This window comes from Gobius niger (assembly GCF_951799975.1).
Source record: "Gobius niger genome assembly, chromosome: 7".
Lineage (NCBI taxonomy): Eukaryota > Metazoa > Chordata > Actinopteri > Gobiiformes > Gobiidae > Gobius > Gobius niger.
This window is the reverse complement of record NC_136858.1, coordinates 3,478,466-3,494,642: the sequence shown is the minus strand read 5'-3', so window position 1 is coordinate 3,494,642 and position 16,177 is coordinate 3,478,466.

Here is a 16,177-nt window from a genome sequence, read left to right as displayed (position 1 = left end):
ACCAGCATCTTGGTCGGCAGCTCTCTCTCAGCTCTACAGAGGTTAATACAATACAGTATACAGTATAAAAGTAGCAGAGCGGGGGTGATGTTTACTAGTTATTCAAATAGGAGGTTGCCACAACGCCACCCAGTAGAACTGGGAAAATACACAGATGAAAAGGCACACAGGTTCGAAATTACTGATGAGGCAGAGACGGTCACAATCAGTTTAACAAAAATGTATTAAGGGTGTCAAGTTACTATAAAAATGTATTTTAATTGTATTTTTAGTAGTAATTTATATCAATAAAAAGGTAAGGCACTAAACATTAAAAGTGCAACTGCACGCAAGAGAGCTGAGGCTTGGCCAGAGGTATGGGGACAACAGAAAGGGGCAGAAACTTAAACGACAGGAAGACACACAAAACAAAAACACACCAAAGAAAGTGCAATTCAAACCAAGTAAACGGGACCACCACCAACAAAATCCACCACGACCTCTGGGACGGGCCAGCAGCTTCTAGACACAGAAAAAAATGTTTAAGTAACAAGATCGACTATGCACCGAGCAGCTGGGCGTCTCCAGGTGATCGGACTGGGGAGAACTCAGTGTTCAGCTGGGTGTACAGTGCAGAGTCTAATGGTGACTTGTGGAGTCATCATTACGGTGGGCAAAACAGCGGCATCGCTTTTGAGGCTAAACGCAGCTCCTATGACGGGGAGAGGTAAGCAACCGAGAGACAGCCATTACGGTGTAGCGCACAGCGCGTCTGTCCCTTCTCAGACGAGCAGCGGCCTGTGCTGCCATAGCTTACACTCAACCTGGAAGCTGGACACGGAGGCGGAGAAAGTGTGCGAGGTCAGAGGACGACAGACCAGGAGCCAGACATTTTTATAAGTCGCTAGTCACGCAAGTGACCAATCAGAGATGTTCCCTTAAAGTGGCAGAGCCCGCCTGCAGGCCGTATTGCCACATAACTTAACTTAACTTAAGTTTCCTCAGCTGCTGTCAGAAGAACATCCTCTGCTGGGCCTTCTTGATGAGGGAGCTGATGGTTGGCTCCCATTGGAGGTCCTGGGTGGGAGAGTCTGTCAGGGCGAGGGGGGATGATGGGTCTGTGTCTTTCCTGAAGTCCACGATCATCTCCACTGTCTTCTGGGCGTTCAGCTCCAGGTTGTTGACACCAGCCGGTCCACCGCTCTCCTGGAGGCGACTCATCACCGTCCGAGATGAGCCCGATGAGGGAGGTGTCGTCCTGGTGACGGGAGGTGCAGCAGTTTGTGTACAGGGAGAAGAGGCAGGGGGAAAGTACACAGCCCTGAGGAGTTCCACAAGTGCTGTCTCCGGTCCAGGGAGGACGGTGTTGAAGGCAGAGCTGAAGTCCACAAACAGGATCCTGGCGGAGGTTGCAGGCCGTGGGAAATGTGTGGGAATCTCAAATAGTCGTCAAAAAGATGCATTCAGGCACAATGTTTGGGGTGGGAAAAAATATGTTCTTTTTGAAAAAAATTCTGATTATGAGACGGATCTGCTGCCAGAAAATGGGCAGTAAAAGAACAAATATATTTTTTCTATATTTCTATATTTTTATCTGCTGATTCAATGTAAGTCAATGGGACACGTCTGTGACACTATGGGAGTAACTATTGTTCAAACTGATATTAGACCAAAACAAAAACTGTCCCAAACTTAATCTTCCCACTGATTATTCATGTGGGTGAACCGGTCACAATGATTTCAGCCAAAGTGAAATGTGTCTGAACATTATTGAGTCGGTAACAGTTACATGTCAATACCAATGCAAAGCATTGGTTTCAGGATACACTGAAAATGTGGTCATTTAGTAATAATAAAATCTGACATTTTGCATAATTGTGAGCAGTTTGATGGAGAAAAATGGCAAATGTAAGAAAAAAATGTTTTTCGGGCTTTGTATTATGGGGGGGTCTCTAAAAGTCTGCATTTATAATGGGAGTCTATGGGGCACAACTGACTTTACACTAAAACAAAAAATACACCAAAGTGAATCTTCCTGCAGATTATCCACACGGACAGGCCGGTCACACTGACAGGAGCCATGGTTAAAAAAAGGTGTAATTTCAGAATTATTTCATATTATTCAACATTACTGATGGTCGTATATGACAAACACTGGCATTTAAAGGGTTAATACCGTTTGATAATTCATAAAGTTAATATGTCAATGTAAAGAGGACTCTTTCATGAAAACAATTAAAAAAAAAATATCTAAAAAATATGAATCTTTGACAATTTTATGGCCGTGTAAAGCATCGAAATGCACCGAACGTACGAAACACTCCCAGTTGTGGCAGAAAGTTAACGGCACAAGGTTCATTTGTCACCAATAAAAAGTTTCACATTTTGGATTTGCCTGATTCTTTGTCTTTGAACATGAAAATTAAAGCCACTTTTGCGGAACAGTGCAGGTTTTATAGACATGCATGTTTGGAAATAAATGACGTACAAACTCCATTTGTTTACGATGTTGTGACGTCACGAAACGTCATTGGTTTTAGGGACAAAGTTTCATCGTTTTTTACATGAAACTTCTGTACAGAAAAAAAGCCTGATGTTTGTATTTCCTGTTTATGGGACACATTAAAATGTAGAAAATTATATTTTATGAATTTAAATGTAAATGTCTGCAGTAAATGTGGCGGTGATTTTGCCCAGAGGAAAGGTTTTTTAAATATAATTTTTAATATCATTGAAATTATTTTTTTATACACACTGTTAGAAAACATCCTAAAATGTCTGCAAATGGTTCATTTATGTATTTATGTGGTTTAGTTTTTACACAATAACCACCAAAAAGCAGAAAGTGTCTTTACAGACGATCTCAAACGTGTCATCCCGCCCTTGTCCAGCAGAGGCCGCTGCTCTCTGGGTCAGCGCGGCCTAGGCGGAAGTCACTTTTTTGTGTTTGTTTGTTTTGTTTTTTACACATTTGTGCGGAGTTGGACCGTGGATGTTTTATAATCTGGAGTGACTGCGCGCGCCCGGGGGTGAGAGACGAAGAAAAACCAATACCGTAAAATAACGCGAGAAACAGCGGTAAAAGTCACCCGTGTGTCGCACGCGGAGGCAGCTGTGATGCTAGCGGTGCTCAGGGCTAACGCTAACTCCGCTCTGCTGCGACATTAATCACACTTTTGGGCTGAAACTAAAGCGAGAATGAACCATATGAGGTAAACTAGTGAGTTTGTGTTTGGAAATTGAAACAAAGCTATTTCCACTAATTCAAGGGCGCTGATTTAAATTGCCCATATAAGGTAAACTAGTTTCATAAAAGGCCAATGTTACACTCGCATTTCCTCTTTTGTGTTCATACATTTGTTGTAGATGTGGATGATCATAAGGAGGCCTCGCTCCTTTAGGCAATAAGAAAGAATGTTTGGGAAAACTTGTGCAAATCAAACTTTAAAACTTGAGCTGTAGATACTGACACAAACATGAGGGGAAATATATAGTTTTATTGAATGTTTTCACATCAAAATCAGGCATGTAGCTCCGAGTAGAGAGGGCCAACATTGTCGATGTTTTCTGTGAACAAGTCATGATAGAGCCTGGTTAAATTTGTGCAGAGAAAACTTCCTTTGAATCTGTTGAATCCGCAAGCCGACTATTGACTCTCAAAGGCCTGACCAACCAGAGCTTTAGGTGTGGAGCAGGAACAATGAGCTGGAAAGAGGAGGAGGAGGGGGGGCAGCAGAGGTTTCATCCACAGAGGTGAGGGGGGGGTCGACTAAGTCGACGTCATCGATTACGTAAATACGTCAACGCCGTTTTTTGTGCGTCGACGTGTCACTTGTTTACATTTCACTTCCAACATGGCTGCGCGTGGGAAAAAAGCACACCAAAAGTCGGCAAAAGTGTGGGAGTATTTCCAGAAAGGGCCTAATAATGTTGTTGTATGCACACTGTGTCGAGCGGAAATGGCATCACAGCCGCACAACTAACCTGGCTAACGCCAGACTGCTGTGTGCGCTCCAATCATTTCAAACTGCGGTATCACTTACAGCACAACGGCTATGAACGAACATGTGACGAAAACACCCGACAGCGTTCTTGCCATCGCCATCAACCAGTCAATATGCCGCAGAGCCGGTTTTTCCTATACGCTGACAACGCAAGGTGCGTAACGGCCCCGCATCTCAGTCAAACTACGGTGTTGTCAACGCGTTGTTACGGGGACAGGCTCTGACAGCGCGCACTCACTCTCCGCCTACTTCGCCGCAGATAAAACCAAAACGGAGCAGTCTGCTGAAGTGAATGAGCAGGAGAGACCGACCGCCTTCCCCGTCTCTCCCAACACGCGAGTGTTTCTCCGCTCGTGTCCTGCTCGGCCGTCTGTCTCCCGGTGCTCGTTTCACCTCATGCCGCCCTCATGCCGCCCTCGTGCTGCCCTCATGCTGTGCTGCCCTCATGCTGCCCTCATGCTGTGCTGCCCTCATGCTGCCCTCATGCTGCCCTCATGCTGCCCTCATGCTGCCCTCATGCTGCCCTCATGCCGCCCTCATGCCGCCCTCATGCTGCCCTCATGCGCGGCTGCATCACGTCCCCGTGTCCCGGGCGCAGCTCTCATGTTTTCTCTGTGCGGACTCGGGGCATCGGCCACACACTCATTTAAACTCTACTTGTTGTGTCTAGCGGAGAATCAGGACAGTAGTTTGATGAATAGACGAGAGTAAAGCCGTGTCTGTGGCCTTTTTGTCTCAAAGAGGAGTTGAATCCACACGAGCACAGTAACTTAGAGTAATTTTGGTTCTCTGAATGCGCACAGTATAACAAATTGGGCGACTCACAGGGTGATTCTCAGTGGTCAGACAGAAATAACCTTCAGGTGCAGGTTTCAGTTAGTTTTAAATCAGCGGTTCCCAAACTGTGGGTCAGGGCCAGAAGTGAGAGAATGGGCTCATTTGCCATTTTCCATTTTAAAAAGTGGGGAAAATAGACTAGTAGTAAATAATTAAATAAAAGCCATGCCATTTGGTAACATCAATGTTTTTTTTCTTCATTTTAAGTGAAAAAATAATCGGTAAAGTGAAAAATAATCTATAGATTAATCGATTAATCGAAGAAATAATCTATAGATTAATCGATAGAAAAATAATCGTTAGCTGCAGCCATAGCCAGGTCAGGTCAAAGTAGGTTCTAAACTCAAGTCAAGACAATGAAACATAGACTGGACTTTCTTCTGCAGCTCCAGCGCTCGATTTAAGCTTCACCTTTTTATTACTGATGTACAAAAACCAGCGTGGTTAAAACTATGATACACAGCCCAGCATTGTCTCACGGATCATTGCACTTTTTAGAAAAAGAAAAACTCTTTGGAGCCAGGCTTTTCAGCAGTTTAAACGAGGAGCAAAACTACAGGAATCCTGTTTCCAAAGTGTCTTTTGGAGTTTGTTGCTGATTCACAGTGAGCTGATGGGGGAGGGGTGATACTGTTTGTGTGAATGAGAACAGAGGGAGGGGGAGGGTCACACCAGGTCAAACTACATTTAGTGTTTTACACAATAATGTGTGTGACACAACATGTGGAGATAATATTTCAGTTATTCTGTTTATAACCTTGTTTAACAATGCTAAGGTTAATTTGATCCCAGACACTAAACTATGCACAATTTGTTCTGAGACCCAAGGACAGTATCTCAGCTGCCTCAGAATTGAATGTTAACTATTTGAATGACTACGTATACAAGGGCTGTAACAACTATATAATGATATGTGAATCTCAATGCTTGAATGTGGACGGACTTGAGAGAGACATGGGAAGTGCTCTGAATGCAGCATGTCGCCTCTGACTTTGTGCTCTCCTGATTGTTGCTCGTGTTAATAAATCTGGCTCTGGACACGATCCGCTTCTCTCCGGGAGTTTTTTGGTCATATTTTAAACTTCCACAGACACTAACTCCTGTTTCTGTCTGCAGAGAAATGGACCCAGCTCAGCCTCTGCAGACTCCCCGCACACTGGGAAAGACATACAGCTGTGAGCAGTGTGGGAAAGGATTTACTACATCATGTGGTCTAAAACGTCACATGAGGATCCACACTGGAGAGAAGCCATACAGCTGTGAGCAGTGTGAGAAGACCTTTACTCTGTCATCCAGCCTCAAAACCCACATGAAGATGCATGCTGGGGAAAAGGAATACAGCTGTGATGAGTGTGGGAAGTCATTTAATCAGCTCTCAGGTCTTACACATCACAAGAGAGTCCATGGTGGACTCAAGCCGTACGAGTGTGAGCAGTGTGGGAAAACATTCGGTCGGTCACAGGATCTTGAATGTCACATGAGGATCCACACTGGAGAGAGGCCATACAGATGTGAGCAGTGTGAGAAGTCCTTTACTCGGTCATCCAGCCTCAAAGACCACATGAGGATCCACACTGGAGAGAGGCCATACAGCTGTGAGCAGTGTGAGAAAACCTTTACTCACTCATCCAGCCTCAAAGACCACATGAGGATCCACACTGGAGAGAGGCCATACAGCTGTGAGCAGTGTGAGAAGACCTTTGCTCAGTCATACAGCCTCAAAACACACATGCGGATCCACACTGGGGAAAAGCCTTTTGAGTGTGGCCTGTGTGGACATGTGTTTACTCAGTCTGCAGTTCTGAAAATTCACATGAGAATCCACAATGGAGAGAGGCCCTACAGCTGTGAGCAGTGTGAGAAGACCTTTACTCTGTCATCCAGCCTCAAAGACCACATGAAGATACATGCTGGGGAAAAGGAATACAGCTGTGATGAGTGTGGGAAGTCATTTAATCAGCTCTCAGGTCTTACATCTCACAAGAGAGTCCATGATGGACTAAAGCCTTACGAGTGTCAGCAGTGTCGGAAAACATTCAGTCGGTCACAGCATCTTGAATATCACCTGAGGATCCACACTGGAGAGAGGCCATACAGGTGTGAGCAGTGTGACAAGACCTTTACTCGGTCATCCAGCCTCAAAGACCACATGAGGATCCACACTGGAGAGGAACAGCTGTGATGAGTTTGTTCAGATCTTTTCAGATCGTCTGGGGGCCTCGGTCACAGAGACGCTGGTTACTTTGACAAACACACTTTATATCACGTGGATTATTTCACTCGGACTCGCTGCACTGCTGACGTCTTTATATTATGCTCTCATTTTATTTGTTTTTGTTTAAACCTTAAAGATTTGTTCTTCATTGTGTTTAAGGCGCCTTTATTTACTATTTCACTGATGCTTCATTTCCTGTTTGTTCTGCAAACCCTGAGTGAGAATAAAAAGTGTAGAAAAAAGCCGAGGAACAGCTCCGTGAGCTGCTGAGTCCCTGCTGTAGAAACATCTCCCTCACTGTGGTGTCCAAGTGTTTTAATGTGAACAATAATAATCCCGTAATGCTTTGCGATATGACGTCACATTCTGGAACTCTGTTTCAGAATGTGTTTAATCCCAGGACATTAGGGTTGTTTTATGACCATGTTTTTGTGTCTGTAAATGTACTTTGTATTTGTGTTGTCGTTTTGTGAAGCACTTTGTGACCTTGATGTCTGGGAAAGGTGTTTTATAAATAAACTTACTTACAAGCCACAAGTGTGTGTGTTTGTGTTTGCTCAGACCAGGGTTGCCAGGTCTGGGCAGCCAAACCCAGCCCAAAATATCTGAAAAACCCGCGGATATACGGCGCAGTTGGAGTTATTCATATAATTATTCATATAATTCCAACTGCGGGGAATGGAATGAACTCCCTTTAATAACAGGGAGTCCATTCTCCCTGTTATTAAAGAAAACAACTCAGAGCCTCGATCAAAGAATAAGAATAAAAAACACATTTTACAATGAAAACAATAAGGCAAAAAACGTGGACAGAAAGTGTTAAAAAGCTGTTTGATGCCCTGTGGGGCTAAAAGCCCATGAGTTTTTTTGTGTGGCCTGGTATGTTTTGTATTTTCTGCCCCTTTGGCCTCATCGCGGGTAAACCCCTGAACCTGCACCACAGAGACGCAAAACCGCGGCGGCGCTTCTGAAGCCCATCGTTCTCCTAAAGGTGGATTTCGTGGCAGTTATTGACAAGAGCAACAGATGTGTGAATCAACATCTGTCACATCACTGTGGTCGTAGTTTGTGAGTTTGAATATGTCCAAACTTCAAACCAAAGACTGGAAGAACCAGAGAGGAGGAGGATGAACTGCATCGCTCTGAGGAGGAGAACCTGAGGAGAACCTGAGGAGAACCTGAGGAGAGGCTGAGGAGAACCTGAGGAGAGCCTGAGGAGAGCCTGAGGAGAACCTGAGGAGAACCTGAGGAGAACCTGTGGAGAGCCTGAGGAGAGCCTGAGGAGAGCCTGAAGAGAGCCTGAGGAGAACCTGAGGAGAACCTGAGGAGAGCCTGCAGCGTCTGAAACGAAGCCTGTGTGTCTAATTTGTTCTGAGTCTTGCTCTCGTTAAAAGTGCAAATCTTTACAATTAAATTTGTCGAGTGCTCACTTTGAGTTCGATGGACTTTGTGGATCCGAGCCTTTCAGGCGAGCACATTGGCCTTCGTGAAGACCCTGAAGAAGTGCCTTGATGGGGACGTGAAGACGCTGAAGAAGTGCCTTCATGGGGACGTGAAGACGCTGAAGAAGTGCCTTCATGAGGAGGTGAAGACCCTGAAGAAGTGCCTTCATGGGGACGTGAAGACCCTGAAGAAGTGCCTTCATGGGGACGTGAAGATCCTGAAGAAGTGCCTGTGGAATCGATCGGCGGCTGAGTTGCTGGACCTGCTCAGCTTCGTGAGCCCGAGTCCACTGGAGTTCAGTCCACTGATCATTGAGGCGGGAAAAGGCCACCAGGTGCTGGACCAGTAGGAGCAACAACAGCGAGACAGTGTTGGTTTAAGAAGGGAATGACAGTTAAGAAACAAGAACTGGAAGTCGAGTGACAGTTGGGAACATCATCACAGTTACTGCTCCAGTGACGCGGGAAACAGGAAGTGGCGTCAACCAATCAGTGAAGGGCGGGCGTCTGCCGTTGATCAGGTGTAATTAGCGGTTTTGCTTTAATATTCAAGCCGGAATTACGAAACTCTCTGGGCCAGATCTTGTGGTTCATAGCGCAGGCTGTAGAGAAGACGAGGACGCAGACGGGTGGCGCTCCTTGCAATCTTCAGTGTCATACCTGGTGCAAAAAGTGGGCAGGAACAGGGGGGTGGACAGACTCGCATTGTGATGTTGTGGTGCCGCCCCCTCCCCATGCTTTCCCCAGACCTGAGGAAGGCGGTGGTTTGCAGGGAGGGGTTCTCTTGTAAACGCGTAACATGCATAATGCGGCGCGCAATGTTTAATAAAGATAAAAAGAAATAAAAGTGTCCCTCCGCTGCTGCAGCCACTCGCTGCAGATCCAAGATGAGCGTGCGGGACAGAGAGGCAGCAGCCTCGCGCTGGACACCGTTCGAATGCGCAAAGTTACGAAATGTACAGGATTTAATTGATCAGAAACTGTTATATCGGCTGCAGAGGAGTTGCAGAGTTATGCAGTAGTTGCAAGAAAACTGTAGCGTATTGGAACATTTGTGCTACAGCTGCAGGATTCTTGGAGCGGCTGAAAAAAAAAAGTTGCAATGCGCGTCTTTCTTTTGGACTGAGCTGTGGCTGCACCAGGAGGTAAACACTGACACACGACGGAAATGTCTCCTTAAAACTCAAATTAGACCTGGTGTTGTGGCACTTGAAGGCGTGTGTGGTTTATTTATGGAACCTGTTGTTGTCTTGGTGTTGGGGGTGTGCGCGTTGATCTACAGTATACAGTAAGCCCGTGCGTAAACTACGCTCAAACAGACTTTTCGCTTTTGTTTTTGACGTCGATTCTAAGGAAGACGACAAGGCAGCGCGATGTAAAGAGGAAAATAATAAAGACTGTGAAGTAACGCCGACTGCAACAAGTGAATTTCTCCTTTGTGAGATTAATAAAGGTTTATCTTATCTTATCTTAATGTGAAGGATGCCATAGAAGAGTAGCGCGAGTGCTGCTTGTCATGAACCATGAACCATGTTGCGTTTAGAGTTGCACACGGACTGCGCCAGTCACAAGATCTGGCCCACTGTGTTTTTGGTCATTTACCGCCGTTGGAGACACGCCCTGTCTCTCTTTCGTGTGGCGTTCCAGGACCCCCCAGGGGAGAGGACGTGGCTGGACCAGACCCACCCCCGGAAGAGCGGAGAGCGGTCCTGGCCTGGTCCAGGCTTTTAAAGTGGCCTATTTATTGTTTAATCCTGACTCTATAGAATTAATTGTTTAATTCCCTTTAACTGAGCCAGCGAGTGCTCACCTGAAAACACTGGGGCTGGTCGGGTTCGTGGACCTCCTGCTCATTTAATGTAACTGGACAAAGAAATACAAAATGGTTAATATTGGGAAAATATCCAACAGGTCAATTTATGCCTAAAAATGTTGGACTCTCGTCGACTTCACGCTAAACGATTAATAGCACTGAATAAATGTGAGTGTCCAACATCGGGACGGTGGACACGAGAAATGGCTTCAATGATCAGATTTACTGCACCTGCTTTAATCGAGCGCATTTTCTCCAGTTCAGCTTTACCCAAATCTAAAAGCTCCTCGACTGGAGTTTGACGCCTCATTTGAAAGCTAAGACCTGCAAAACTGATCGGATCTTTTTTAATCACATTTTTTAAGTGTTTTCGTCGTGTTTTTGTCACTTTTTGTCGCATTTTTTAATCTTTGTGCCACTGTTTTTTTTTCAAGGCACTTTTAGATTTGGGTAAAGCTGAACTTGAGAAAAGGCACTCGGTTAAGACGGGAGGTAATAATAATAATAATAATAATAATAATAATAATAACTAGAAATGCAATGGCTGCGACATTGCGATTGACTGCGGAATTGGGGGAAGCGAATGCAGAAATTGCATAAAGTGTTCAAATTGCAGAAATTGCTTAATTTGCATAATCTAATTTGCATAAACTAGCAAAATGCATAAAATGTCATGTTGCATAAACTGTATTCACCTTATTCCGCCCCGCCCACTTTTGCCTCTTTTTGCTTTGTCTCAGCATTTCCGTTGTCCAGACACTTCCGGCCGAGCGGAAATATTCTCCGCTCAAATCTAGTGTTTAGTCGATTGATTTGTGTAAAATGTCCAATGTTTGCAGATTTTATGTGGACTTCTCCAGCCCCATGTTAACACATAGGGATAAACTGCATAAAGTGGTAAAATACATGAATGTGTTAATTTGCATAAATTATGTAAATTGCATAAGCTCTTTAAAATTCATAAATCCTAAATGGCATAAAATGGCATAAACGGTTTAAATGCATAAACTGGTTAAATCCCATAAAGTGGTTAATTTGCATAAATTATTAATATTGGTAAATGGTCTCAACTTATATAGCGCTTTTCCACCTACATTAGGCACTCAAAGCGCTTTACAGCAAGGATCCACTCACCCATTCATACTCTCATTCATACACCAATGTACGCAGACACTGGGGGCAATGTGGGTGAAGTGTCTTGCCCAAGGACACAACGACAATGTGCACTTTCAGGAGATGGGATTCGAACCCCTGACCTTCCGATCATGAGACGACCCTCTCTACCATCTGCGCCACTGTCGCCCCTTTACAGTTTATTGCATAAACTGTTCAAATTGCATAAATTGGTTATATGCGAAAATCCCTATTAAATTGCATTATTCTGCTTTATATGCGAAAATCTCTATTAAGTTGCATAATAGTGCTTTAAAATGCATAAACTGTTTAAATTCCATAAAGTGGTTAATTTGCATAATCTATTTTGCATAAACTGGTAAAATGCATAAAATGTCATGTTGCATAAACTGTATAAACTGCATAAAGTGGTAAAATGCATGAATGGGTTAATTTGCATAAATTGTGTAAATTGCATAAACTCTTTAAAATTCATAAATCCTAAATGGCATAAACTCTTAAGTTGCATAAACGGTTTAAAATGCATAAAGTGGTTAATTTGCATTGTTAATATTGCATAAACTTTTATATTCCATATACTGGTCAAACTGTTGAAAGTGCTTGATTGGCAGAAGTTGCACAAATGGCTGAAAGTCCTGGAGTCTCCCCATTCCCCCATACACACCAATGCAAAAATTTCAAACTCTCGTATAAAAAAAACTGGAAAACTGCAGAAGGCCAATTTTTTCTCAAAACCCACAAGTTGCAGAAGCTGAACATGCACAAAGTGCAGAAATTGCAGAAAAAAGTGCAGAAAAGCATGGATTTGCGGCAGCCCCATTATAAGTCAATGGGAAAAATCTCCGACATTTTGGCCGATTGCGGAATAACCGTAAATTGCAGAAGTCCCAAAAGTAATAGCACCCTTCTCCTCAACATGCGGAAGATTTTGATGCATAACTTGCATAAATTGCACAAAGCATGAAGGTGCTGAAAGCTCTAGAAAATCGGGAAAAAGATGGAAGAGGAATAATAACTAGAATGCTGCGCCATTGCGATTGACTGCGGAAATGCGGGAAGCAAATGCAGAAATTGCATAAACTCTTCAATTTGCATAATCAAATTTGCATAAACTGGTCAAATGCATAAAATGTCATGTTGCATAAACTGTATAAACTGCATAAAGTGGTAAAATGCATGAATGGGTTAATTTGCATAAATTGTGTTAATTGCATAAACTCTTAAGTTGCATAAACTGGTTAAATCCCATAAAGTGGTTACTTTGCATAAATTGTTAATATTGCATAAACTTTTATATTCCATTGTAGTAGAGTGGACTGCAGGTTAAACTTAAATTTAACATGTAGAAAAAGGCAACACAGATTCGTAAAATTGGCAGGACAGAGGCATTCATTTACAAAAGTAGGATCTTTATTATTAGTTACATGTTTTGTTAAAATTGTCCATCGTTTTCTGTTGTCCAAGGATTGTCCAATAAGTTAAGGTTACAGTTCATGACGGTTTCTCACGTGGATGAGCACGTTCACTTCAGTGTCCATATTAAACAGCACATCACAGTCTACAACATAAAAAAACGGACGACCCTGGCGATACAGGTGTAGAAGAAGAGGAGGTGTGTAACGCTGACAGGACCCAGGGCGACGATGCATGGCACTCCCCAAACGACCCGTACTGAGACCCCGAACATGTTACTTGTCCAGCTATGCAGTAGCCTTTGGCCGGAGCGCCAGCATGCAGCGAGACAGTTGTGTGTACATCTAGTTGCTGGCTTGACGCCTCGAGCTGCTGGCTTGACGCCTAAAATCGCCGGCTTGACGCCTCCTGAACGACCACAAACAACTCGCAACTTCACCAACTTTCACGCTGTGCCCCGCTACAGCAGCAGCATGTGACGTCAGAGGGAGGAGAGGTCATGCCAGGTGCATGACCCCCCGTATTTATGGTGCGCACACGCAATCTGATTGGCTCAATGTAAGGGCAATATAGGCTACCCCACTACACCATAAACTGGCCAAACTGTTGAAATGGCCTCAGTGCTTGATTGGCAGAAGCTGCACAAATGGCTGAAAGGCCTGGAGTCTCCCCATTGGCTGGAATCACCCCATACACACTAATGCAAAAATTTCAAACTCTCGTATAAAAAAACTGGAAAACTGCAGAAGGCCAATTTTTTCTCAAAACCCACAAGTTGCAGAAGCTAAACATGCACAAAGTGCAGAAATTGCAGAAAATGCAGAAAAAAGTGCAGAAAAGCATGGATTTGCGGCAGCCCCATTATAAGTCAATTGGAAAAATCTCCGACATTTTGGCCGATTGCGGAAAAAACATAAGTTGCAGAAGTCCCGAAAGTAATAGCACCCTTCTCCTCAACATGCGGAACATTTTGATGCATAACTTGCATAAATTGCACAAAGCATGAAGGTGCTGAAAGCTCTAGAAAATCGGGAAAAAGATGGAAGAGGAATAATAATAAAGACTGCGGAAGAATTCCGCAGTCAATCAATAATGCATTGGTTTTATATAGTGCTTTTCTGGAAACTCAAAGACGCTTTACACTATTGTAGCCACAGCTGCCCTGGGGTAGACTGACGGAAACGAGGCAACCAGTCTGCAAAAAATTTATAATAATCTAGATTTTTTCTGAAATTTACAGGTTGTACCACCTGACACTCAAAGTGGGACATTTTACCTTTAAGTCGGAGAAAAGCTCTTTTTTCTCAATTCTTGAAATACATTTTCACTCAGACGTTTTTTTCCCAGTTTATATTCAGTTTATTTGATTTTTTTACTAAACATAATAGGACATACAGGCTATACCGACATAGATCATACCCAAACCATACATACATCATACATTTCATACAAAGACACGCACTTCAGTAACTTTTCTAAGATATTGTTATTCTTGAAGTAGATTTATCATATTTGACCGTATTTCTGCTCCAGTAAAATTGTAATGAGGCATCTGTACTTTTTATTTTTTCAAAGTCAAAACCAATCTTTAGTTCCTACTCTGTCATGTGTAAGTGCATGATTGATTACATTAACAGAGACGTTTGTGAAGAACCTCATATACAGTCAGATACAAACAATAATCAGTCAAACAGTTGGTGAAGCGCTCGCACCACCATCAAACCCACAGAGTGGAATAAAAGAACAAAAAACACAAAAACACTTTCACTTTAGTTACGACGTGCACAAGCTGAGACTTTGTTTTGTCAGGTGAGAATGTTAACAGTACTTTTTCTTATAAGTGTCTTTTCACTCAGACATAAAGACACTTGTTCTTGTGGCTGAGCTCATTTCCTGTTTGCTGTTTCTTTATTTCAAAATAAAAGCCCTGTTCTTACGGTTGTGCCGCGCTGATATTTTAATATTACAAATTGTCGGACAAAAGGTTTTAGTTTTCTTAAAACCTTTATAACTATTAATATTCACAAATGAGGCTTATTTGGACGATATTTAATACACAATTATGCCCTGATGTTTTATTTTTCATTTGTTACCCTGAAAATACCATTTTCAGAAGCTTTATTAGTCTAATCGTTTGCTCGGACGGCTGCACCACCTGACATTTCAGGGGTTTGAGGTGTGAAAACATTCAAAATATATATTATTGAAATGTCATGAAAATGTGTTTAAACTAAATCGGTTTTGTAGAAGAAAGTGATAAATGTAATGAAACAAATTATTTTAAAAATACATTTAACACTTGTATAAAAACAGGCACGTCCTGAATGACCCGTATAGTCAGAGAACTTTCACACCTGCAGCCCGAACCTTCTTGACCCAACCTAAATTATGTCAAATAAGTAAGATTTAGATGAAGATTTACATTCTATGACCTCCCTTAAAAACATCAGCATCAGTATTTGTAAAACATAAGTCTCTGTGAACGACACAGACATGTTCATGTCATGAAGCACATTTGATCTGAAAAGATCTGAAACAAACTCATCACAGCTGTTCCTCTCCAGTGTGGATCTTCATGTGGTTCTTTAGGTGTGATGACGCAGTAAAGGTCTTCTCACACTGCTCACACCTGTATGGCCTCTCTCCAGTGTGGATCCTCATGTGGTCTTTGAGGCTGGATGAGTGAGTAAAGGTCTTCTCACACTGCTCACATCTGTATGGCCTCTCTCCAGTGTGGATCCTCATGTGGACTTTGAGGCTGGATGAGTGAGTAAAGGTCTTCTCACACTGCTCACATCTGTATGGCCTCTCTCCATTGTGGATCCTCATGTGACGTTCAAAAGCATACAACCGACTGAATCTTTTCCCACACTGCTCACACTCGTACGGCTTTAGTCCATCATGGACTCTCTTGTGTTGCTTGAGAACTGAGAGCTGATTAAATGACTTCCCACACTCATCACAGCTGTATTCCTTTTCCCCAGCATGTATCTTCATGTGGTCTTTGAGGCTGGATGACAGAGCAAAGGTCTTCTCACACTGCTCACAGCTGTATGGCCTCTCTCCAGTGTGGATTCTCATGTGATTTTTAAGATGTGCAGACTCAGTAAACACATGTCCACACAGGCCACACTCAAAGGGCTTTTCCCCAGTGTGGATCCTCATGTGTTTTTTGAGGCTGGATGACTGAGTAAAGGTCTTCTCACACTGCTCACACTCGTACGGTTTTAGTCCATCATGGACTCTCTTGTGTCGCCTGAGACCTGAGAGCTGATTAAATGACTTCCCACACTCATCACAGCTGTATTCCTTTTCCCCAGCATGAATCTTCATGTGGTTT